General features: G+C 45.6%; 1 protein-coding gene and 1 long non-coding RNA gene across 2 annotated transcripts in view; one reads left to right on the top strand and one right to left on the bottom strand.

Moving 5' to 3' along the window:
• Positions 1-9,196, top strand: part of LOC147574040 (uncharacterized) — a 30,375-nt gene extending 21,179 nt beyond the window's left edge. Inside the window, exons 3-4 of the long non-coding RNA XR_015243849.1 lie at positions 4,675-4,894; positions 8,893-9,196. This is a non-coding gene — a long non-coding RNA (uncharacterized LOC147574040). The remainder of the gene's footprint in view (positions 1-4,674; positions 4,895-8,892) is intronic.
• The window catches only part of ADPRM (ADP-ribose/CDP-alcohol diphosphatase, manganese dependent), a 293,493-nt gene that overhangs the window by 68,194 nt on the left and 198,973 nt on the right, over positions 1-26,326 (bottom strand). The gene's annotated exons all lie outside the window — the stretch shown is intronic.

Below are 26,326 nucleotides of genomic sequence, written 5' to 3'. Positions count from 1 at the left end.
TGTATACCTATCCATCTATTGATAGACACTGGAGTTGGCTATCGTGAATAACACTTCCATGAATATGGTTTACGGACATCTTTTCAAGTATGCTTTCGGTCCTTTGGAGTATACATCCAGAAGTAGAACTGCTAGACCATTTTTGCAATCCTATGTTAAGCTTTCTGAAGAACCACTATACCCTTTTCCACAGTGGCTATACCACTCTACATTCCCACTAGCAATAAACAATAGTCCCAGTTTCTCCACATCCTATCAATCCTTCTTTCCTACTTTGTTGATAATAGCCACCCTAATGGGTGGAGTGTGGGGTCTTGTGGCTTTGACTTGAATTTCCCTAACGATCCGTGATGTTGAACAGCTGTTTCTATGCTTCTTGGTCACTGGTTTATCTTCTTTGGAGAAATGTCTATGCAAATGTCTTTTGCCATTATTTAAAAAAAATTTTTTTAGTGTTAATTTATATTTGAGAGAGAGAGAGAGACTGCAAACAGGGGAGGGGAAGAGAGAGAGAGAGAGAGAGAGAGAGAGAGAGAGAGAGAGAGAGAATCCAAAGCAGGCTCCAGGCTCTGAGCTGTCAGCACAGAGCCCGACACAGGGCTCGAACTCCTGAACTGTGAGATCATGACCTGAGCTGAAGTTGGCCCCCAGGTGCCCCTATGTCTAAAATGTTTTTAAACAAACAAAAGACAAAAACAAAGGCTCACGCTGTTTCCGATTCCAGAGAGAACTGGTTTGAATCCTGGCTCTTTTTACAAGCTGTGTAATGCTTAACAAATTACTGAACTCCTCCTAATATTGGTTTTCTCTTCTGTAAAATGGGGTGACAACAGAAGGTACTACATAGGAATGTTATAGGATATTGAAACGACAGGATACACTTAAAGCTCTCAGCTTATTGCCTTGTTCTGGAATAAGTACACCCTGGTGCCATTATAAAGAGGAATAACCTGTTTATTTTATTTTATTTTTTTTAAATTTTTTTTTCAACGTTTTTTAAAATTTATTTTTGGGACAGAGAGAGACAGAGCATGAACGGGGGAGGGGCAGAGAGAGAGGGAGACACAGAATCGGAAACAGGCTCCAGGCTCCGAGCCATCAGCCCAGAGCCCGACGCGGGGCTCGAACTCACGGACCGTGAGATCGTGACCTGGCTGAAGTCGGACGCTTAACCGACTGCGCCACCCAGGCGCCCTGGAATAACCTGTTTAAATATGCTTTATACAGTCTCCGTGATTTTTAATAAACAATTTTATCCTACCTTGGGTCTGATTGGTGTCAGCCCTTAATGGAAACCCCACACAGATGCACCCTAGCTACTTGTCAGATAACTCTGTTGTCCAAATCCCATCAAAATCCTGTTTATGAGAACAGATATTTATGGAGGATTTGCCTGAAGGACATGTTATTCATCTATTCTCTGGAAATGATAAATTTTACCCTTGGATCAAATAACACCATCTGAGAGCTGCATATCGGAATGGCATCATTCTGACTCTTGTCAAATTTACTTGACAGGATTGAACGTCACTGTTGTGAGCCTGGCTTGCGCTGAGGGATGCTGTCAGAAGCAGTCGGGCAAACTTTACTCTTGTATTTGTTGCTGGGCTGGAGTCCAGGATGTTCTTGTCTGGATCAAAGAGTGTTTCCTTTATGAAGACCCGAGGGAAGAATTTTTCTTAGGTCAGCAAGATGAGAAAGCTTTAAACAACGGGTCTGTCTCTATCTTGCGGACGATCTGGATCTTTTAACAGTGCGTATCTCCCTGCTTACTTTAGCTTCCAGGAAACCTACAACCCCATCAGTGGCCCATCTTGGGTGCCTCTATGAAATAATGTGGCAGGGGCGCCTGGGTGGCACAGTCGGTTGAGCGTCCGACTTCAGCCAGGTCACGATCTCGCGGTCCGGGAGTTCGAGCCCTGCGTCGGGCTCTGGGCTGATGGCTCGGAGCCTGGAGCCTGTTTCCGATTCTGTGTCTCCCTCTCTCTCTGCCCCTCCCCAGTTCATGCTCTGTCTCTCTCTGTCCCAAAAATAAATAAAAACGTTGGAAAAAAAAAATAAAAAAAAACAAAAAACAATGTGGCAATGAGAGGTAGGGAAATTTGCCCTTGGATTGTTTTTTCACCCACGTTATTTCTTTGTCCCAACACTTTCCATGATTTATTTTCCATATATTTTTGGAAGCTGCCTCTTATTTATGACACAAGATAAGAAGAGAGAAAATGGAAAAATGAGGCTAGCATAAAGGAAAGTGGAGTATCAATAGGGGATAAATCAAGTAGGCAAAACTCTTATTATTTTCACATTTCCCTGGGCACCTGGCATTGAACTTCACAGCTAGTACATGGTTAGGGAATGTTTGTTAAGGAAAGAAAAAGAAAGATAAGATCTATCAGGCCATTCCTTGTCCTGCTTGTGCACAGATGTAAGGTTGGGTTAGACGTAGGGGAGGCTTGATGAGTCCCTGAGAGGCCAAAGAGAATACTTTGATGCCTTCTGAGTGATATCTGACATTTCCTGAAGCAACGCCCTAGCCGCTTTTCAAGGCTCACTCCAATGCGTCCACCTTACAAAAACATCCCCTGTTGTAAGCAAATACCTCTCTCTCCTGGGAACGCTCTCAGAAACTACTGTCTCTGAGTACCCATTTCAAATGTGCTTAAAATAAAAATAAAAATAAAAATTTTTATGATAACTTATGAGATACAGATATAAAGATGATAGATAAGGAAGGAGGGGAAGAAAGAAAGAAAAAGAAAGAAAGAAAAGAAAGATTAGTTCAATAAATATTTTTAAACAGGTAAATGAAAATCCATTGTATTGATTTTTTTTTTTTTTTTTTTTACAAACTTGCATTAAAACTCTGTTCCCATGAGCAGTATGGATGACTTCTCAAATGGGTTATAAGTAAAAGAACCCAGACTGAAAAAGCTAAACTTTTGACTCCATTTACATAACTCTCCAGCAAAAGCCAAATTACACAGGGAGAAGAAGGGCTGGGAGACAGGAACGGGCACAGTGGCACGTGGGGGTAATGGAACTCTTGTGTCTCATGATTGTGTCGTGTTGGTCACATGACTCTATAGCTTTGTCAAAACACTCGGAATTCTGCCCTCAAAAGTGTGGATCCCAGGGTCACCTGGGTGGCTCAGTCAGTTAAGCCTCCAACTTGGGCTCAGGTCATGATCTCACGGTTCATGGGTTCGAGCCCCGCGTCGGGTTCTGTGTTGACAGCTCAGAGCCTGGAGCCTGCTTCCGATTCTGGGTCTCCCTCTCTCTCTGCCCCTCCCTCCCTCATGGTCTGTCTCTCTCAAAAACAAATAAACATTAAAAAAAAAAAAAAGAGGGGCGCCTGGGTGGCGCAGTCGGTTGAGCGTCCGACTTCGGCCAGGTCACGATCTCGCGGTCCGTGAGTTCGAGCCCCGCGTCGGGCTCTGGGCTGATGGCTCAGAGCCTGGAGCCTGCTTCCGATTCTGTGTCTCCCTCTCTCTCTGCCCCTCCCCCGTTCATGCTCTGTCTCTCTCTGTCCCAAAAATAAATAAAAAATGTTGAAAAAAAAAAAATTAAAAAAAAAAAAAAAAAGAATTATTAAAGGCACACATGACAACTGACACTGTGTGTGCTATTCAGAGTGACAAGGGGGGGCCATACCGTGGAACTGAATGAGATGGGTAAAGGGGAGCCCAGCAGAGTTCTTTTGAACAAGAGGTTAATCATCTGAAGGCCGCAGGAAACAGAGGTATTGACTAAGTGGGGAGGATGAGGACATCCCGGGCAGAGGCCTGTGCTCAAACATTGGAGCGGGAAAAAAAAGTACAGAGCTCTGGCCGAAAGGAAGACCACCAGTGTTTTAGGGGATAGGGTGACTCAAGTGCAGGCAGGGGAGTGGGGCAGGGGCCAGATCACACAGAGCCCCATAGGACACTCAGAGGATTAAAAAAAATATTTTTAATGTTTCTTTATTTTTGAGAGAGAGAGAGAGAGAGACAGAGACAGAGAGAGACAGGGGAAGGGCCAGAGACAGAGGGAGACACAGAATGCGAAGCAGCCACCAGGCTCCGAGCTGTCAGCACAGAGCCGGATGTAGGGCTCGAACCCACGGACCGTGAGATCGTGACCCGAGCCGAAGTCGGACGCTTAACTGACTGAGCCACTCAGGCGCCCCCAGAGGCTTTTAAGTATATCCTGAGAACTCTGGAAAGCCGTGAAATCAAGGTAAAATCATCACGAATACTCCAGGCTAACCTCTATGACAAAACTTCAAGGGAGGGGGGAGAAGAAAAGCTCCAGAATACTCTCTAAAATGAAATAAAATGAAAAAACTGAAGCAACTTGAGCTTCCACGGCATTTTATGGCTACCATATGGGTATCTCATTTGTCACCCTGGGTCAATATGGTATTTACCTGTGTCCTTTCTGCTGGACCAAGTGCTTCCGGCAATTAGCAACATCTTATAAATTATTATGCCTTCAGGATCTGAAGCTTAGTTAAGTGTTCAATAAATATCTGTTGAGTTGAAATAAATTAAACAAAATCTCTAGGTATGCAAATACATAGCATTCCAAAGCCAAGTCCAGATACTAATTCCCCGGTACGTCCAAAAGTACTAAGAGATGCAAAGTTACAGGTGCATCTGCCGAAGCATAAAATAACCTTTTTTTTTTTTTTTGGAGCTGTCATGAATATATGCTGATCAGAATTACTCAGAATCTTCTGTCATGGTTCCAGAAACGTGGGGAAAAACAAAAGACAACACAGAGATAAAAATTACAGGTTACCAAGAATTATTTTTGGAATTTTTTCAAAGCCAAGACAGACAACACAGCCAGAAGATGAGAACAGCCAGCTCGTGATAACATTTCTCTTCAGTGGATCAGGAAAGAGTCACAGAAGGTAATGACAGCCCAAGAGCAGAGAATGAATGAAGCCAAAAACTTCTGAAATAGGGAAAGGTGTGCAAAGCAATGACTAACTTTTACAGAGGTCCCTCAGGCTCGGCAATAGCAGGACGCAAGACTGGAAAGGCATAGCAGCGGGAAGAAACTACTGGCAAGGGGATTGTTACAGGTGGAACTGCGTCCCCCCCAATTCGCATTTTGAATCCCGACGCTTAGTACCTTCAGATGTAACCTTATATGGAGATACGGTCTTAACAGAGGTAGTCAAGTTAGAGTGAGTTCATCAGAGTGGTCCCTAATCCACTCTGATTGGGGTCCCTTAAAAGGGGGAAATTTAGGCGCAGGGGTACCCATAGAGGGACAATGCCATGTGAAGAGACAGAGAGAAGATGGCCATCTTCATGCCAAGGAGAGAGGCGTGGAGCAGATCTTCCCCTGGACCCCTCGGAAGGAACCAACCCTACCAACACCTTGATCCTGAACTTCCAACCTCCAAAACTGGGAGAAGATGCATTTCTGTTGTTCGTGCCCCTAGTCAGCAGTCCTAGGTTGCGGCAGCCCTAGCAAAGTAATACAGAAATTAACCTGAAAAGTCCTCATTTACTGGAGGATTCTAACATTAAAGGGCAAACAAGTAGTTGAAGAGTAGACCAAGGGGATAAAAGAGGTCTCCTCGGGCTCATATTTACACGAAGCAGGCTTTTCTATTATATTTACCAGAAACGACACGAGGTTGGAGCCTGCAATGGGTATATATAAAGTCGTGGCAATGAATGACCAAAATAGGTCTTAACACGTGCCAGGCACAGCATCATGTGTTTTACAGGAGTCATTTGACTTGATCCTTACAACCACCCTGTGAGGAGGTTGAATTATTTTCGAGATGAAAATACTGAGTCTCAGGGAAGTTTGGTTTCCTCACCCAAGGTCAGACAGCAGTAAGAGATGGGAAAGAGCTCCTCCTGGCTCTGGCAGGGTAAGGAGGACAGTGATCGCTGTGAATGCACCGAGACCCTTCTCCATCACGGGGACTATTCTCCAGAGGGAAAGACACATCCCACTCAGGGGAAGGGCATATCTCTAACTCCAGACCCTGTAGTTTTCTTCTGTCACCTAAGAAGTAAAAATAAAAGCTATGACAAACTTGTAAAGGTCACAACCCAGGACGCAGACCCACTGAACACTGAGATTGGATCCTCAGATTTTAGAATGCTTCCCTCTCTGATTTTTTATCACCACATCAACAGGCCTCCAATATAATAACATTTGACAGCTAAAAGGGCTGCAAGGTACAGACTCTATTTAAGGAGGAGTTCTTAGTGGGGGCGCCTGGGTGGCTCAGTCGGTGAAGCATCTGACTCTTGATTTCGGCTCAGGTCATGATCTCATGGTTCGTGGGTTCGAGCCCTGTGTCAGGCTCTGTGCTAAGAGCATGGAGCCTGCTTGGAATTCTCTCTCTCCCTCTCTCTCTCTCTCTGCCCCTCCTCTGCCCACACACACTCTCTCTCTCTCAAAAATAAATAAATAAACTTTTTTTTTTTAAAAGAGGAAGTCTTAGGGAAGCGCAAAGATAAAGGAGGTGACAAAAACAAGGGCACGAAAGGAATGGAAAGCTTCTGGTACTTGTAACCACAAGCCAACTCCTAGCCAGGTTAACATAAAACCTCACTCCAAAGCCTTATTTACTCAGGCCCTCTTACCAGGTTTATCGTCTCTGCTTCACAACTAAAAAGGATAACGAAAGCTACAAGACGTCTACACGGTCTGACAATATGAGACAAGCATGAGAACCAGACCCAGGTATGACACAGATTGTGGAATTATCACCTAGGGAATTTAAAAATACCTGTGATTCATATGTTAAAGGATTTAATGGAAAAAATTAACAACACGTGAGAGCAGATGTAATGTAATCAAGAGAGGTGCAATGTTAAGAAAGAATAAAAAAGCAAATGCTAGAAATCAAAAAACTTTATAGCAGAAACGTAAAACGTCTTTGATAGGCTCGTCAGTAAAATTCTTTCCTCTGATATCACCGAGGAAAGAATCACCAACCTGAAGAGAGGTCAAGAGAAACTTCCCAAACTAAAATGCAAAGGGAAGAAAGGATGAAAACAACAACAACAACAACAACAACAACAACAACAACACAGCATGTTCAAGAACAGTGGGACAATTTTAAAGGTGTAACATGCATGCAATTGGAATTCTAGAAGGCAAAGAAAGGACAAAGCAGAAGACATATTTGAAATAATAATAACTGAGAACTTGTCAAAATTAATGGCAGACACCAACCCACACATCCAAGAAGCTCTGAGAACACAGCAAAAAGGATACCAAGAAATCTACACCTAGGCATATTGTGTTCAAACTTCAGAAAATCAAAAGCAAAGAGAAAAATTTTGAAGCATCCATATCTACATGAAAAAAGGAAGAGCTTTGGAGAAGGAGTAATTGAAGGTGAAATAAAGTGTTATGTTTTTTCTGATGCTTAATTTATCAACATGATAACTGTTTAAAGTAACAACAGTAGGGGCGCCTGGGTGGCGCAGTCGGTTAGGGGTCGGACTTCAGCCAGGTCACGATCTCGCGGTCCGGGAGTTCGAGCCCCGCGTCGGGCTCTGGGCTGATGGCTCGGAGCCTGGAGCCTGTTTCCGATTCTGTGTCTCCCTCTCTCTCTCTGCCCCTCCCCTGTTCATGCTCTGTCTCTCTCTGTCCCAAAAATAAAAAAAAACGTTGAAAAAAAATTAAAAAAAAAAAAAAATGAAGGAGAGGGGCGCCTGGGTGGCGCAGTCGGTTAAGCGTCCGACTTCAGCCAGGTGACGATCTCGTGGTCCGGGAGTTCGAGCCCCGCGTCAGGCTCTGGGCTGATGGCTCGGAGCCTGGAGCCTGTTTCCGATTCTGTGTCTCCCTCTCTCTCTCTGCCCCTCCCCTGTTCATGCTCTGTCTCTCTCTGTCCCAAAAATAAATAAACGTTGAAAAAAAAAATTAAAAAAAAAAAAGTAACAACAGTATATATACTGGGTATTTAGGACATATGGATATGCGGATTGAATGACAGTAATACCACAAGGCATAGGAAGGAGGAATTGGGATTATTCTGTTATAAGGTGGTTGTACTAAAGGCCAAATTGTATAATGTTATTTGAAGGTGGACTTAGGTTACTTAAATATATATATTGCAAACTCTAGGGCGACCACTATTTTTTTTTTATTAAGTATAATTGGTATTCCATGAGACAAAATGGAATCATACAAAATGCTCTATTACAATCAGAGAAGGCAAAAAAAGAAAATTTCTTAAGAGGGGAAAAAGTGTAAAAATAATTATGTACTACAATCTCGTGGGATTTATTGCAGGTATGAATGCTCGTGTAACATTTGAAAATCAATCAGTATAATGCAGCACATCAACAAAGGAAGAAAAAAAAAATCACAAAATATCAACTCATTCAGAAAATATTCTGACGAAATCCAACACCTATTTATGATAAAAACTCCCAAAAAACTAAGAATATAGAGAAACTAACTTGACCAAAATAATCTATTAAAAGTGCACAGCAAACACCATAATGGTGAGAAACTATCCAGATACTTCTCTTTTAAGATACATACAAAGCAAGGATGTCCCTTCTCACCATTCCTATTCAACATCATACTGAAAGTGCTAGCCAGTGTGTGGGGTGAGGGGAAACATAAGGAAAGGAAACAAACGGGGTGCCTGGGTCGTTCAGCTGGTTAAGCGTCCATCTTCAGCTCAGGTCATGATCTCACGGTTCGTGGGTTCAGGCCCCGTGTCGGGCTCTGTGCTGACAGCTTGGAGCCTGGAACCTGCTTCCGATTCTGTGCCTCCCTCTCTCTCTGCCCCTCCCCTGCTGGTGCTCTGAGTCTCTCTCTTTCTCAAAAATAAATAAACATTAAAAAATTTTAAAGAAAAGGAAATAAAGAGTGTGCAAAATGGGAGCGAAGAACTAAAACTGCCTTTGTTCAGAGGCGATATGATTGTCTACGTGAAAAATCCCAAAGAATCAGCATATATTCTGAAACTAATAAGCAACTACAGCAAGGTCACAGGATAAAATGCTAACACACAAAAGTCAATTGCTTTCCTATATAACAGCAATGAACAACTGGAGTTTGAAACTAGAATTATAATACTATTTACAATAGCACTGCAAAAAAACAAGGAAAATATTAGGTATGAGTCTAAGAAAATGTACAAGAAGTACATGTGGAAACAACAAAACTGATGAAAGAAGTCAAAGATCTAAATAAATGAAGAGGTGTTCCATGTTCATGGATTGAAGACTCAATTTTATTAAGATGCCAAATGCTTCCCCACTTGATTTATGGATTCAGTGCAATCCCAATCCAACTCCCTGAGTTTATGTCCACCGTTGTAGTATTGGGCTATGCTCTCATTTGGGAAGGAAGACACATTCAGGTGTTTCAAGATCAAAAAGGAGGATTAAGATTTATTGCTAAATACCACCCACGATAGTAATTAATTTACACATTAGAGCTATCATATAATCCTCATACATAACAATCATGTGATGGAAACTCACACACGCTCTCTGACAAAACTTTTTGACTTCACCAATCCTTCAGAGCTTCTTTGGTCATGGCTAACAATTTTCTCCACGCCAATGGTCAATTCTTCGCATTCCTCTTACTTATATGGCACCAGTGGCAATAGTTAACATACTTTATCATTCCCTCGTCCTTCAAGCACTCCTTTTCTTGGCTTCCAGAACACCTCACTGGTTAGTCTTAGTCTCCTTTGCTGCTTCCTCCTCTCCTGACATTTCCACATTGGAGAGTTCCAGGGCTCAATTCTTCATCCTCCTCTCTTCTGCAGGGTTACCCTCTCCCTCCTTGGACTCTTAGAGTTCCAAGGTTTTCAAAGCTCATCTGTGCTGGATTCCAAATTTACATTTCCAGCTAAGAAACCTCTTCTAAACTCCAAACCTGAAACCATATAAGCAACACATGCTCAACATCTCCACTTGGAGATCTAACAGATATCTCCAATTTAACATGTCCTATAAACTGGGTTGCTGATCTTCCCTCCAAAACCTGCTTTGTCCACAAGCTGATTACCTGTCTCCATATATGGTGGCTACATCCTTCCAATTTCTCAGACCTAGAATTTGGAGTCATCCCTGGGGTGACTCTCTGAATCTCAGTATCCCAACCCTCTGCCTGTGAGATTCTAACCCATGAGCACTAAGTCCTGTTCTTCCTTCAGTACTTGCTCAAATCACCTTCTCAGTGAGCCCACCCTGACCAGCCTCACGTACCCTGACCACCCCCATCACTCTCAATCCCCCTTTCCTTTTGTTCTCTTTTTCTCCCGGCACCTATTAATTTCCATCACATGTAACTTACCCACTGAACTATTTTCACAATCTGTCTCTGCTGGGCGGAGATCTTCATCTGTTTTATTCACTAATATATCCCAGGCATATAATATAGCACCCGGTACCTGGGGAACATCCCACAAATAATTATAAATACTCTATGAATATGATTGTTTCTGTTTCACAAATGAGGTCAGCTTTAGTGTTGCGGATAAAATGATGAATCTGGGGTCCCAGATAGGCTTGATTTCCAAATCTCGGTGCTTTCTATCATTGGGTTTGTTTGTTTGTTTTTTTTTTCTCCTCTCTTTAGATTAAGTGCACCAGAACTGGCTACACAGCCAAATCACCGGAGGAATTTTCATATAACACTAGATGCCACTCTGAGTTTCATTCAGTCAGAGGTGGGGTGTACGTGCCTGGGTTTTCACTCTCCCAACCAATTCTCATGAGCGTCCAGGTTTGTGGACCACGGCCACATATCCCATTTTCCAATGTGGGCATGTTTTGCTTCCAGAATTCTTAAAGAACTTGAAGGGGATGTCCAGGAATAGTTAGCTCATCAATACAGCAGTAGTTAACTATATGGCATCAGAAGCCATAACTATACGGCATCATTACCCCACATTCTTCAATTAATAAAACGGAAGTTCCTCCTTTTGGACATCAATGCCACTTAAAAAAAAAAAAATTAAATGTGAGCTTGTTTTTATGTGTGTTCTTCCATGGCCTGGAATGCCCCCCATGTATCCAGTCAATTCCCACTCATCCGTCATGATTAAATCCGAGTGGTCCCTTTTCTTGGGATCTTTTTCCAAATCCCTCCCCGATTTTCTTTTTGGAGTGAGGCTCTCCCCTCGCTCTACTCCTATGGCATTTCTGTGCCTTTCGTGGTAAGTATTAGTATTAGTAACAGGACTGCTTTTATTTCAAAGGGAGAAACCCACCTCTACTTGGCTTAAGAAGAAAAGAGAATTGATTAGCTTGTGGAATTGCAAACTTCGTGGGTGGCTCTGTCACCATGGGATACGGGGGCTCCAATGACGAGTTCAGGAGTGTGACTTCCTTCTCAAAGCAGAAGGCTGCCAGGATGGCTGTGAGGATCTCCAGGCTTCCGTTCTGCCTTTTCGCAGAAGAAGAACACCTGAGTCCCCAGAGTCTTGATAAGAGTTCCTGGACTGACTCTCCCTGGGACCGCCCTGGGTCATGTTCCCTCCAGGAACCAATCACTGCAGCTTGGAAGGAGTGCAAATGTACTCGGACGGGCCAGGTCCAAAGTGAGTCACACACGGCAGAGGCCCGGTACACCTAGACGCCTTGAGAGCAGGGACCTTGTCTTCTTGTTCTCTCATGTATCTTCATTTTCCTCGCGTAGCGCTGAGCACATACAAGGCAGCTCATTCTTGGTAAACGCATCAGCGTAACAAATGAACATAGTCTGGGTTGTCGTGAAAACCATCCATTATTACCCTGCGCCATGATATACGGTGTCCCCAGGGGCTGCAGATGCGGTCTAACACCGGCTGCCTACCGTGTGCAGGCTGTGGGTTACGTTACTGTATGGAAAGTAAGCCTCTGCAACAGATACAAAGATGCTTTTGTTGTTGTTGTTGTCGGGGTTTTTTGTTTTTTTGTTTTTTTGTTTTTTTGTTTTGTTTTTTTGTTTTTGTTCACCTCCGAACATGACTATTGGTAAAAACACTGTCAATTCTTTAATTAGGTATCCCAGGAGACCAGGCCGGGGATGTTGTAGGATGACAAAGCCAACGGGAGGGGAAGTGGAAATGTCACCCTCGTTAGTGCGGTTATTCACAGGAGGAAGGGCCCACCCAGGGCCCTGGGGAGTGTCAGAGGGCAGCTTCCTGCTAAGACACTGAAGTGAGTGGAAGAGACGGCAGCTGGCAGGGCCTTGGGGGGGGCGGGGGGTCACACTGAGAAATAAGGCAGAGGGAGGAAGAACCCGTCCCCTGGGGGATCTGTAGGACTTTTTTCCAAGGTGATCTTGAGATGTGTGTTGTGGTTATTGCTTATTTATTTCCTATTTATATTAATGTCCTCTTATTATGTGCCACTTCGAACCACCATGGGCTCGAGCTCTCTGACCCAGCAGAGGGCAGATGAAGGTACTTTCTGAAACACAGCTCCCTTCTCTCCACGAAGCCCTGCCACATGCCCCGGCCAGCCCCCCGCTGCAGAGGGCGAGACTGCTGGCCGTGTGCCTCTCCTCCATGCTGCTCGCAAGCCAAAGGGCAGACCGGCCACAAAGCTGCCAGAACGTTCAGCTGAGGAAGATGTGGGCTGCCGCAGGAAGAACTGAGACTCAACCCAAGTCCTGACTTGGCGTCCCTGCTCTGTCACTAACCAGCCACGGGACGCCAGGTGAGTCAACCCATCTCATTTCTTAGCTTCCCCACGTCTTAAAAACTAAAAACCAAAACAAAACACGAAGGATTCTGGAATTCTCTAAAGTCCCTGCCCTGGAATGAATAAAAACTGCAATAAACGAATCATTATGCCTTTGCTGCTAGGACCAGGTCTGGATCTTTGCGGTGACAGAGTCTGCTACTTGTAGGGAAGAGCATCCAATTCTGGCTAAGTTAAGCTCAAGGGATAATGGGTCATAAAGGACTCAGGGCTGTTGGGAGAGTCGGGCTTGGGAATGGCAGAATTCCAGAGGCAAGAGGCCGGGGCCATATTTGTTGCATAACGAGAGTGACTGGCTGGCACCCTGTCCCTGGATGCAATGGAATGCCAGCCATTTTTGGGTGTCCTGTCTCTTTGCAAGGGGGAATTCACCTCCTTGGCTTAGACCGGGTCATGAGATGATGAACCTCCAATGACTTCTCCATCAGACTGTATTTAACAAGGAAGAAACTTTGCCTCGGAGGAAATCAGAAGGCGCCGGAGAATGAAAACATGCCAAGCATCCAGGAAACAGGAAAGAGGAGAGACAAATGCTGTTGTTCTTTGAGGAATGCTTTTTCCCTGCCAGTCTAGAATCCCAACGGCCCTGGACCACACGTGCAACAAGAGAGAGCCTCCAAGTTCACAGCACGGCTACCCAGCCCCCAAACGACAGCGCTGGCTCCCCACTGTCCTCCGCAGCTTTCCATGAAGACCGAGAAAAGAGTCCCTTGATCATTGACCCCCCCCCCAACAAGTAACTTAGGGAGAAATCTTCCATACAATTAGTGGTTTAGCTAAACAGACATCGCAGGGAACACTGTGTTGGCAAGGAGTCTACCAAATTGCATTTACAAGTAATACATTAAAGTGGTGATCTCTGTTGACCATGGACGGCCCCTCTGGAACTTGCAGAAGGGGTGCTGGGTGCAAGATCGGGGACTCAAATCTGAGTCCTCGCTCAGAGGGGGAGCCTCTGGGGGGGGGTGGGGAGAGGTCTTTTGCTTCTTAGCACCCAAGCTGGTTAGCAGCTCTATTCTGCCATCCCATGGCTCCTCTACCTTCTCCACGCAACCCCCCCAAACCTTCTCACTCCCAAACCATGCCCCAACACTCACACCTTCGCCCCCCACTCTGTTCTTCAGCCTCTCTGTCTGAATACAGCATCAGTCCATCAGGCTGAGCCAAGGAACTGCCTCTCTGGGTTGATGAGAACAGGCTCTCTCCACCCCCTGGTCTCTGAGGCTGCCCATAGCCCCTGCAGGTTAAGCAGAGAGGAGATTAGAAATTATCTAAATCACAACAATTCCCTGGCAGCTTTTGTATGATTACAGGCTCTGGTGAACTAAACTGTCCAGCTGGGTAATTGAAGGAAACATATTTATTGAAATTCACATGCTTACAGTTATACTTAGCCCCTGGATATCAGCAAAGCTAACCTGAAGAGAATAAAAAGCCCCTTGCAGCTTTCCAAGTAAGCATTCTGTACAGGCCCTTTGGGGTTTAACTCTCCGGTGGCGAGAGAGCGCTTTGATTTTCTCCGCTCTCGGTGCCTCTCAGCTGCTGCCAGCTGTCAGCTGGGTTGCCGGGGCTCAGGCAGGATATGGAAATGGGACCCACGAAAGCTAACATTCCCCCTTCATAAAAGGCTTTGCCCAAAAGGTGTCAGCAACACGGCCTTACTTTTCAGATTTCATTTTCTGCTCCGAAAGACGAGGCTTTCATCAGCTGGTGAGTTCGCTCGGAGTGACAGCTGCAGTTTGGAAGCAGATGAAGCACCTAGTGCAGAAAAGCCGGCCTGTGCGAGGTCACCCTGGGATCCACACAGCTTCACGGAGACCAGCTGGAAAAACAGGAAGCCCAGGCAAAGCACAGGGTGCATTACACGCAAACAGATACACTTTCTTTCCACACAAAGCAGGGCTCGCGGTGAGGGCGCCCCGCACCAAGTTACAGAATCGCAAAGAGACATCCAAGCTCATCAGAACCCATCCACTGCCAGATGTTGGAATCCTTTTCCTAACCACCCCCACATGATCTAATTAATCTAGGGCTTTAATTCCGTTTCAATTAAACGTGATCGGTGAGTGCCTCTCTTAGTTGAGGTCTGGAAGGCCACATTTGAGTTCATCAGGACGGAGTATCGCGTGACATCTGACGAAGGCCCGGGTGGGAGCAAGTCACGGCAATTGTGCGAGGCGTTTGCGCTCTCTGACTGCAGCTGTGTGCGGTGTCGCTGGTGAGAAGATCCATTCTCACAAAATAGGCCTGGCCCCCGTAGCCCTGGGATGACACGTGAAGGCAGAAACCAGCCTGTATGGAGAACTGTTAAGACCGTTGGCCCTCTGGGCCAGCAGCTTGGGAGCAAGGAATATGACAAGTCCGGCTACCAGAAGTGCATCTTGGCAAAGGTTTATGTAGGTCCTATCACCCAGGTTTGGAGCTGTTTCTCCTTGGAGATCTCATCCAATACTCTCAGCTTCTCGTTGTATGCTTGCAAAGCACCTCAAAGCATAAGACAGCACCTCATTGTAAGTCCTGGCAAAACCTGGATGCATCCGGGATCCTGGATCCACGCATCATCGCCAATAGCAAGCAACAAAAGACAAGTCAAATGCAAAGGACACAAATCCTACGGATTGGGGGAACAGCGAAAGCAAATCCCGGGACATCAGAAGAAATGCAAGCTAGAATCTCCAGACAGCCCGTCTGTACATATGGAAATGCAGAATTTTCTTGAGCAACAACAGGATTTAACCGAAAGATCAAAGAGAAGCAAGGGGGGCCTGGGGGGCTCAGTCGGTTAAGCGTCTGACTTCCGCTCAGGTCATGATCTCGCAGTTTGTGAGTTCGAGCCCTGTGTCGGGCTCTGTGCTGACAGCTCGGAGCCTGGAGCCTGCTTCCGATTCTGGGTCTCCCTCTCCCTCTGCCCCTCCCCCGCTTGCGCGCTCTCTCTCTCTCTCTCTCTCTCTCTCTCTCTCTCTCTCTCTCTCTCTTTAAAAAAAGAGACGTGAAGTACTAGCCAAGGGAGACTTGGTTTCAGACCCCTACCCCTTAATGAAAGCCCAGCGTGGCTTACCCCAACTCAGACTGAATAGTCCCCAAAAGGAAGCACAGGCCCTATGATGGGAGAGTTAAGAGCATTCATGGATTGCTATTTGAAATTATACCTAAATCTTGTTAATCGGGCTTCTGAATTGGGAGTAAAGCTCACACTTGCATTCCCTGCAACAAAAGAAGGTGTGCAAAGTAAAATAGATTGCATAAATCCCATTTAAGGGAATTACTAGGACAAACTGATTTTAAGGACGTCGGCACATTAATCGTTCGAATAAAGATGGATAGAACCAATTACCAATGGGTTTCAGAGAGTTTCCAAAGTGGTCCTCCAGGGTCTTCACTCAGAAACACTTTGTCACCAATTCATGTTGTGCGTCTAAAATCTGGTATAAGAAGCTAAGGGTTGTCTTTTTTTTTTTTTTTTTTAAAGTAACTCAGATAGCCGATCCCCTAATGGGGAGTTTATTCCGCTTTAAAGAAATCCAATCTATGAAGAAAATCTAGAATTATAGAACAAATAATATGCTATTAAAAACTGCTGTAATATTCCTATAAACAGAAAGTTTCCCTACCGAATCTAACATTTGACTCTTTCCAAACAGAGAGGGAGAGAGGCAAACCATAAGAGATTCTTAAACACAGAGAACAAACTCAGGGTTGATGGGGAAGGGGGGGAGGGGAGAGGGGAGAATGGGTGATGGGCACTGAGGAGGGCACTTGTTGGGATGAGCACCGGGTGTTGTAATAAGTGATGAATCATGGGAATCTACTCCCAAAACCAAGAGCACACCGTATACACCATTATGTTAGCTAACTTGACAATAAATTATATTAAAAATAAATAAATAAATACATAAATACATAAATAAATAAATAAATAAATAAATAAAAACATTTAACTCTTTTCATAAAATAAACTTAAGGATGACTCTTTAAGAGGATGTCAGTGATACAAAGGGACCCATATCTTTGGAGCAGGTTTATGTCAGCAAGTCTGGGACATTTTATATGGTCTCTTGTGGGAGCCACTTGGTGCAAACAAGAGTCTGTGGCTTAGTATGGGTGGGGGTTGCCTTGGTATAAACCAAGGGTATTGTATGGGAAAAATAGCCCATCCTGCTCACTGCTAATGGAGTATATGAGCCTCTGTAGGAATGTTCACCCATTTCTATACCCAACAAAACTGTACTGAGCACCTGTGTTGCACATAATACATTCATTTACATTTATATGAATGTATACACGCAGCACATGGAATGTCCAGGAAATGAGTTCCATCTCTAGGGACTGATAGTGCAGCTCGATTAATGTTTTTGGTGGACTGGTATCCATTTCTACCTTCTGACAATCTCCTAATTTCCTTTTGAGGAGTCACCTCTGTCTTCTTGGATTCATCATGGAAGGATATGATCAGAGTATCTTCTGATATTCTGAGATCTACCTTCTCCTGGTCAGGTGTTGAGCTGGGCCAGTAGGTCTCTCCCTATTGACAGTGTGGCTATTCCATGCTATCTGGTACCAATTTTTTTTTTTTTTAAGTTTCTGTATTTATTTTGAAAGAGACAGAGCGTGTGTGTGCATGTGTGCGAGTGGGGGAGGGGCAGAGAGAGAGGGAGAGAGAGAATCCCAAGCTGTCAGTGCAGAGCCCAGTGCAGGGCTTGATCCCATGAACCATGAGATCATGCTCAAGCGTCAGGCACCCAACCCACTGAGCCACCCAGGTGCCCCCAGATGCCACTGTTTTGACCAAGCTCTCTTTGACACGAAATCATAGCCACGTTTCTGCTCCTATCTGCCAGTGTTGATGGGGCCAGCTCCCAACCTTTCCTCCTCCTGTGAATCTCTAACAGTCTTTTGGTACTTTCCCTCTTGCTGAAGTTAGCTCTCTATTGCTTGCAACCAAATCATCCTGTGATGCTAGATCCTGAACCATCATGCTGTGCTTCAAAACCTCCTCCAAGAAAGAAGCTAAGCCTCCCCCTCCAAAATCTGTGTGTTTTCTAGCTGCCTTAAGTCACCTGATTTGAGCCTCCTTCCTTACACTGTTTTAGGGAAAACAGTGTCCTTCCTCCTTCAAATTGATCCCTCCTCTCAGTAGGGTGACCGGTTCATCCAGGTCTGCCTGAGACTTACCCAGTTTTACCAGTGAAAGTCCAACATTCTGGAAACTCCTCCCATCTTGGCTAAGTGGACAGACAGTTACCCTAACCTGCAGCTTTCCTCTCCTCTCTTTCTGCACAATGGTGCAAATTTTTCCCTTCACCACTAAATCAGTCTTTGGCTCTGATTACCTCTCGCTCTTCCCACGCTCTTGGAGATCTTACAGAATCACTCTAAAACTCCACATATCTAACCTTAAACCTTCACCCCATCATCTTCCCCAAACATCCCGAGGTACTCAAGTAGAGATGCTCTGGGCTGACTCTTCAGACTCAACATACTCTAAACTAGATCGCAAACACTGCCTCCGTGTGTAGGGGGGCACTGGCACTTTCGAGGCAACACGTCCAGATGGCAGTGTGATGGTAAATACTGCCATTTAAAAGATGAGTGCCTCACTGATGTAGAGAAACACATGCACGTGTGTACAGGAAGCAGGTACAATCATTTCATCATCATTCATAATGGCAAAATGGCAAGCGCCCAATAATGTATCAGTAGAGAGTAATGTGCACATAAACTATGGCAGATTCCAACTGTGAAATCGCACGCTGTCAGAAAGAACAATAATTGTTATTTTGTATAGAGCTTACAATGTTGGGGCACTGTCCTTCACTCATTAAGTGTAAAAAGAAACATTTAGAAAAACACATATGAAAATAATAAAAGTGTTTGTATCTAAGCCCGGTATTGGGTTTGTTGGGAAGTCATTGATAACGACTGTAGTGTTTTCATGTTTTAGTGAGGATAATGTTTGCATATATTATTTGAGTAATAATAATTCATTACAAAAAAAAAAAAAAAACAAACCCTGATTATCCCACTCAATTTCCCATATCAGCTAAGACTGCCATTCTTCTTTAATCACCCAGACTCAGATCCATTAATACTAGTTTCGGACACCTCCCTTCCCTTTATTTCTTCTGTGTAATCAATGAGTTTTCAAGAACCATCAAACCCTTCTTGAGATCGATGTTGGGATCGATGTGTTGGAAATTGCCGTTAATAGGTAAATGTTACGTGAAAGGAATAACAGATTAAATGTGTAAACATGCAAATCAATAACAGATACCCTGGCTGGAATTAGGTAGTTCCATCAGAGTCCCCAGCTTCAGCAATGGCATGGAGGGAAGGAAGCAGGTGGGAGATGGGGAGAGCGGCTGCCCCTGGAGCCCTGGGAACCTGATGGGGGTGGGGGTGGGGCTCCAGAAGGACAAAGAATGAGGGATGGGGGCTAAGGACAACTTTTGCGAAGCACCTGGAAAGAGAGGAGGCTGAAGTAGAAGAGATCCTCTAGGAATTTCTCAGGAGGGTTTTCAAATCTCAGAATAGAACACATAGTATGGGACTAGAGAGGTCCAAAGGCTGTCTCATCTGACCCACCATGGGGCACACACCTTGAAGCCAAGATTTAGTGCCTTTTATTCTTGGTATCCTTAACACCCGGCAGGGTGTGGCACAGAGAAGGGGCTCAATAAATACTGTTCAAATGGATGACATACATAGATAAGAAAACTTAGGCACAAGAGGCATAGACATTGGTTTCAGCCCACAGAGCAGGAGAGGGCAGAGCTGGGAGTCAACCCTAAGTCTCCCCATTCCCTGATCTGAGCCCCCACGTGATACGGATCCACTTCCCCAGTTGCTGCTTGCCATCTTCTGCATACAAGCCCTTGGCAGGCATGAGGCACACCCACGCAATTCTCTTCCACTCCACACCGTCTTAAGACTCATTTGTGAAGCATGAGTGTTCACCCCTTTCAGTAGCCAAACCCCAGGGCATCCTCTACACCCTGCAGAGGGAGCACGCAGCCTGCCTCGGTTATGCTTATCAGTATAGAAGGCAATGCTTCCAGACTCCACAGGACTCCCTCGGACTGCTTGCAAGGCTCCCCAGAGGCCCCAGGGTGACAGGAAATGAGAAAGCATATTCATTCAGTGAAATAAAATCTTCCCTCCCACCTTCTCCTGGGCTGTGATTTTCAGGCAGTGAGTAGAATCGAGGCTCTGTTTCTGGACCAGAGGCTCTGGCTGTGAGGCAGGAGTTACAGAGTTTCCCAAACAGAACATAATATGTTCAGATTGTTCTCCCTGTTTCCTAACCTCACAAAGTCTTTCCTGTCTGGGCCCAAGGAGAGATCTGCATTCAGCCTTCAGGACTCCTCCCCTCCTAAGAAGCCCTCCCTGCTTCGCCTGAAAGCCAAATGCACCTGTCCTCTCTGGGCACTGCCGAAGAAAACTGGCTTTCCTGGAGGTAGGACCTATGTCCCTTGGCATTTAGGGTTCATTGTGCAACCCACCTGCATTTTTCACGAGGTGCAAGTGGACACAATGTTTTAGCAACATTCCCATGAGAGCTGAGCAGAAAATGTTATAGTCTATCGAATGGTGAGCAACATAAATCATTGTGCAAAAGGCTCATTTCCTGCTTAAAAGTGGTGGCTTTGACCCAAATAGTCTACTCTAGTCCCACAAAGGACAGCTCCCTATCCCAGAGGTTGAGCAAGAGACCTCAGGCCCCTCTCCATAGATGAGAGGCTTCAAATCCTGCTCATCTTCACCTTTGCTTCAAGACAAGTCTTGGTGGTGATGGGGAGAAGGGTACAGGTAGAACTTAGCATCTGGTGAGGCTGTCACACCAATGCGTGCACTCCATTCCTGGTCCCAGGTCACAGAATTCAGTTCTCTGGTGCCGCCCACCCTCTTTGCACTCCTCTGGTTGGTTCTCCTGGAACTCCAGGAGCACCCCTCAATCTCCAGGAAGAAACTCAGCTAAGGGCCAGGGAGAGAGCAGTCTGCAGGAGTAAGACATCCGTGGTGCAATGGCAGCCTGGATGCTGATCTAACAGGCATAATCAATACATCAAGAATCCCAGGCTTCCGGATGAAGAAAGAAAGGAAAGAAAGAAAGAAAGAAAGAAAGAAAGAAAGAAAGAAAGAAAGATGGAAGAATGGATGAAGGAAGGAAGGAAAGAAGGAAGGAAGGAAGGATGGATGGGTGGATGGATGAATGGATGGAATGATGGAGAAAGGAAGGAAGGAAGGAAGGAAGGATGGATGGGTGGATGGATGAATGGATGGAATGATGGAGAAAGGAAGGAAGGAAGGAAGGAAGGAAGGAAGGAAGGAAGGACAGATGGATGGATAGATGGATGGACAGATGGGTGGATGGATGGATGAAAGGATGGGTGAAGGAAGGAAGGAAGGAGAAAGAGAAAGAAAAAGAAAAGAAAAAAAGAAGCATTCTTAATTCCTAGGGCTGACTTTAATTTCTGGCTCTGAAACCTAACCTGTCCTGGAGCAGATAAAAATAATACGGTCCAATCAGAGTTTTCATATTCCAATGTGATATTTTAAAAATGAAATCTAGGGTCATTAACTCTTTCCCAGTCTGAGTTAGAAATTACAGCAAAGCCATTCCTTTCTGTAATTGCCTTGCATTTTTCGCAACCAACTCTCAACTCCCTGGGGCTCGCATGGCCCTTCCGGCCTCACCTGAGGCATCAGCGGGTGGATCTTTCCATTAGCCCAGCACTGGTGGGGATGACGAGGGGCCCGGCTTGGGCTCTTCCAAGCTGGGTCCTGCTAGTACCTGCCTGCGTATTCTTGTCCGTACTCTCAACACTGGCCAGGGAGCTGGGCTCTGGCCAGTGAAAGTCAGCCATGTCTCCTGGGGCAGACTTGTTTCCGCACGCCTCACCGGGCAAGACCCCTATCCACTCCTAAATGGAAAAAATTGTTTGCTTTGTCGATTCACAACACTCCTGGCACTAACCCCCCAGAGTCAGCACAGACCCCACGGGTTAAGGGCTTAGTTCCGCCAGACTGTCCCCACCTCAGATGCCAATGGCAAGTCTGGGCCTTTCATACTTTGGAGAGACTGCCTGCAATTCAGGAGTTCCCACGAGCCCCTCACAGAACTCAGGAAAGTGTTTCATTTCCCAGTATCAGCTTACCATAAAGGGTACAACTCAGGAAGAGCCAACTGGAAGAGACAGACAGGCGAAGGCACAAAGGTGGTCTCCATTCCCTCTCCACGCAGGATGCACCGCCATGTCACCAGCAACCCAGAAGCTCACTGTTGATGGCAGCTCCATTATGTAGGCATGACTGATTGGATCCTTGGCCCGTGGTGATTAGCTCAATCCCAGCCCCTCCACCTTCCCTGGAGCTGAGAGTTCCCACCCACTCTCTAATCACATGGTTGGTTCCTCTGGCAACCAGCCTCGTCCTCCAAGAGCCACTTCATTAGCAATAAACTCAGGTGTGGTTGAAAGGGGCTTATTATGAAGAGCAAAAGATACTCCCGGCCTCCCATCACTCAGGAAATCCCAAGGATTCTAGGAGCTCTGTGCGAGGAAACTGGGGCAAAGCCCAAATCTCTTATTATATCACAACACCCACTCCAACTCCAAGAGATTTGGGGGTACCTTCTGTCCTTTCTGTGTGATTCTGGCTGCATCCATCTTGAACACCCATGTTGTGTGGCTCTGGGACCCCCCCTCCCCTCCCCGCTTGGCATTCTTAACAGACTCTCTATTACCCTTCAGATCACTACAACCAAGAGAAATGTGCAAACCGAAGAAGGGGTCTAGGCCCCAGAGTGCCTACACGCTCCACGCCACCGGAACTTTAGTTGCCAAGTCAAGAAATAACCTGTGCAATCTGTACAACTTCTGTTGTTTGCGAACGTGCTCTCTTCTATCACACAGGACCAGAGCGGCAGGGAGCAGGGTAGGCGAAGACTACCCACCAAGGTGTATTTGTGGTGATGGGAGCAAAGCGTAAGTAAGCTTCGATGCCTCTCACCTGCACGGACCCTCTCTGAGTTCCTGGGAGGTACCTGGCAACACGCGCACACAGCGGTCACTTGCTATTGTCAAATTCGCGGAAGTCAAATATTTTCATCTCAACTGGTTATAAGGTCACTGTTTCTTTCTACCTCAACTTCCCCTCTACCACACCTCCTCTCAGACTGGATGGCGTCGGGGTGACCATGAATGTGTGTATAGCTTGGGAGAAGTTGAGTTGGGAATACAATTTGGGTTTAGTGGGATATAATTATGAGGTTCACAGTCACTTCCGAATATAGCAAAGTCTTTGCCAACCATCCTGGTCCAGGAATGGCTTCCAGGAAGACCCTCTCTGGTCCACTGTGCCAATCACCCAGATCTTGACTTTGTACAAGGTAGGTTCAGGGCCAGAGTTGTACCACTATATGAACATGCCCTGCCTCTCACAGCAGACGGAATGTAGGCACGGTGCGGGAAAGTAACACCTGGGAATGTTAGGAGCCAGAATCCCATCTGTGGAACGTTCTCCCCATCCCATCAGGCAAATAACTTTGTAAGTGAAGATTTGTTTTCCATCAGTGCTTGGTCAAGACAGAAGCCCTCTGCTATCAGAAATATGTGAATAAAGGAAAGCACATTTCCTTGTAGGAGAATACATTCTTTCTCTTAAAGTGGTCCCTGTTTCAGGTCCCTCGGGTGCCCCTGCTCTGGGTGTGTCTTTTTCTCTTCCGCTTTCCTCCATCTATCTCTTTGATCCTAAATTCTCCTTCTTTCTGTCCTTCAGCTCTCTTTATAGAACAGGGTGTCTCAGCCTTGCTGCTACTGACATCTTGGGCCAGATAATTCTTTGTCGTGAGGCTGTGCTGTGCACTGTGGGACGAGTGGCATCACTGGACTCTAGCCGCTAGACGCCAGATGCACAAAGTTGGCACAATGCCCACTTCCTATTGTCACAACCAAAAACGTCATCTGACATTGCCCAGTGCAAAACTTACCGTCATTGAGAACCGTTGACCTAGACCGTAGAAGTAGTTCTATCTGAACGTGCTTGGGCGAATCTTGGGATCTTCTCTGAGCTGATGACAGGGTCTGGTGCCTTCACTGCTGGTGGTGGGCTGGCCCTGGGGCGGTGAAAGCCTCGACTCTCTTTCTGGGGGTGGGAGGGGGTCGCCAGCTGTACCACATCAGGTGGGAAGGGGGATATTTACTAACACTTGGAAATGTCATCCTACCACATCGCCAATGATAAATGAGCAAGTCCCTTCCCATGTCCGGATCTCTGTTTCCTTGTCTCTAAAATAAGAGGGTTGGAATAACTCAAGTCCAAGTTGCCTGGCAATATTCCTCAGTCCTCACTGTGAGCCCTGCTGCAGGAAGGCAGAACCCCAGCTCTGGGGAGGGGTGGGAGGAAGGGGAAGAATTCTCCAAGATATCCATTGGGTCTAACCAGGTGGTAACATTCCTGCCACAACACGCTTACTCCCGTGCCTGGATTTCTGCTTCCATGGTTTGGTCTTCCTGTCTATTCAAGGACCATAACATACTGCTTTAACCATTGAGGTTTTCAAATATATTTCAAAGCCTGATCGTGCTTTTCCTTTTCAGAGCTGTCCTGGATATTCTTGTTTATTTTTCTATATGGACTTTTCTATCCAATAAGCTAATAAATGGATAAATTCATTAGATTTTAATTCTAATCTTTTTAGATTAGAATTAACTTCTCTCTTTTTAAAAAAATGTTTATTTACTTTTGAGAGAGAGAGAGAGAGAGACAACAGGAGAGGGGCAGACAAAGAGGGAGACAGAGAGAATCCCAAGCCGGCTCCGCACTCTCAGCACAGAGCCCAACACGGGACTTGAACTCACAAACCATGAGATCATGACCTGAGCCAAAATCAAGAGTCAGATGTTTAACCGACCGAGCCACCCAGGTGCCCTGAAACTTAACCTCTCTAACACTGACTTATCATCTGTCAACCGAGATCATAGTGTTTATCTTGCAAGGTTACCATGAGAATCCCATGAACTGACGTAGCGAAGCATCCGTGTAAAGCATGGCACATATCTCATCCTCAATCAACAAAAGTTCGCGTGATCATTTCCTAGATGTCCAAATAGAGCAAAATTATCAAACATGCAGTTAATTTCACCTAAAAGCAAATCACTTCCAAGACATAGTTTCCACATCTGCACTGTATCTAAAAGTGGACTTTCCTGTACCATGAAATGGGGATAAATGATGGCCCAGTAGAAACACTGAACCATGGGGAAGAAACACCGAAAAACCTTCTGGGGATGTGGTTGAAATTCCAGGCACAGGAGGAAGGGACAGAAAATTGTCCTTACATTTCCTCTTATTCAGAAAAAATGAGCTAAAGCAGGAAGCTTAGCTCTCATTGTTGAGAACAGCGGGGAATATCAGGAGCTGTGTGTGCTGAATATATTTTTTACGTATTATCTTGTAAAGAGCAGCAAATTTGGCTTCATAACAGTGAGATCAAGCATAGCAAATTTACTTAAATTCTTGGAGTGCATTGCTGAATCGCATAGCCTTTCCACATATTTCACCCCTAGAAAAGGATTTAATAACTTCTCTGCTGCGTTCTTTGTCTGGGTAAAAAGCAAGGCAAAAGAGTGTAAGTGGATTTGATGAATTACAAGTTGTCTTGGGCATAGGACAAAGCTCATTTGGTTGTTGCAAAAGTAGAAAACTGGCAACTCCTGTGAGTGAAAAAGCTAGTGTAGCTTAGGGAAAAACGTGAGCGCGCTCTCTTGTCCTCTGAAGGCTTGCAAACCCTGTCTGTGGGCTCCCGTGCTTACCGGGACAGGTGCCCACGGGACAAGAAAGTGGGCAATGCCCTGTTTGAGCAGAAAGAAGAAAGACAAATGTCTGGTCCTTGACTTTGAGTGACTTGTGGGGCACAGGTGGGAGCCCAGCCCATGGGCAGAGGTCAACAATTCTTTGATTCACTGGGGCTTAGGATTCGGTTGGTTTGTAACCCGCCAGGGTTGAAGCAGATTCCCAATGGCCAGCACATCACCTTCAGTCTCTCTCCTGATGATGTCTAAGTAAAGTGGGATCCCAAATGCAGGCAGATGTTGGGAATACCGGCCCAGAGCAATCTTCACAGAGGCTGGCACATGGCAGAGCCCAATTCTCTGGAAACTCAGCTGAACATTTACTGCGATCTCCACCCTAACTCTACAGGTAGGAATACTGCCCTCTTTAGGGGAGATGTGCTCCCAACAGGCCAGAGGCTTAAGGAGGCCCCAGCAGACAAGCCCAGACACCACTGCCCCCAGTCCTCCCTGGCTCATTCTGGCAAAGGATACACCAGCTTATCCTACAGCTGGAAGATTCTGGAATTTTTTTTTTTTAATCATTTTCTAGAACACTATTGACAAAATCTCCGGATCTGCAGGTATTTCCTATTTCTGGAGGACTGGTTATTTAACTTGGTGAAGGTTAATGGCTCAGAGGGCTAGAGTGTACCTAGATCAGTAGTTCATAGTCCTGACCGTCCATTAGAAACTCCCAGGGAGCTTTTAAAAAATGTCAGTGCCTGTGGAGCTCCACCACTGGAGGTTCTAATTCAGATGGACGGGGGCAGGGTCCGGGGCATCCGTTACTCTGGAAAGCTCTGCAGG

Source organism: Puma concolor, chromosome E1 (genome assembly GCF_028749965.1).
Source record: "Puma concolor isolate L17-30 chromosome E1, mPumCon1.1.hap2, whole genome shotgun sequence".
Classification (NCBI taxonomy): Eukaryota; Metazoa; Chordata; class Mammalia; order Carnivora; family Felidae; genus Puma; species Puma concolor.
Note: the sequence above shows the minus strand (reverse complement) of the source record. Positions and strands in the feature narration are given on the sequence as shown.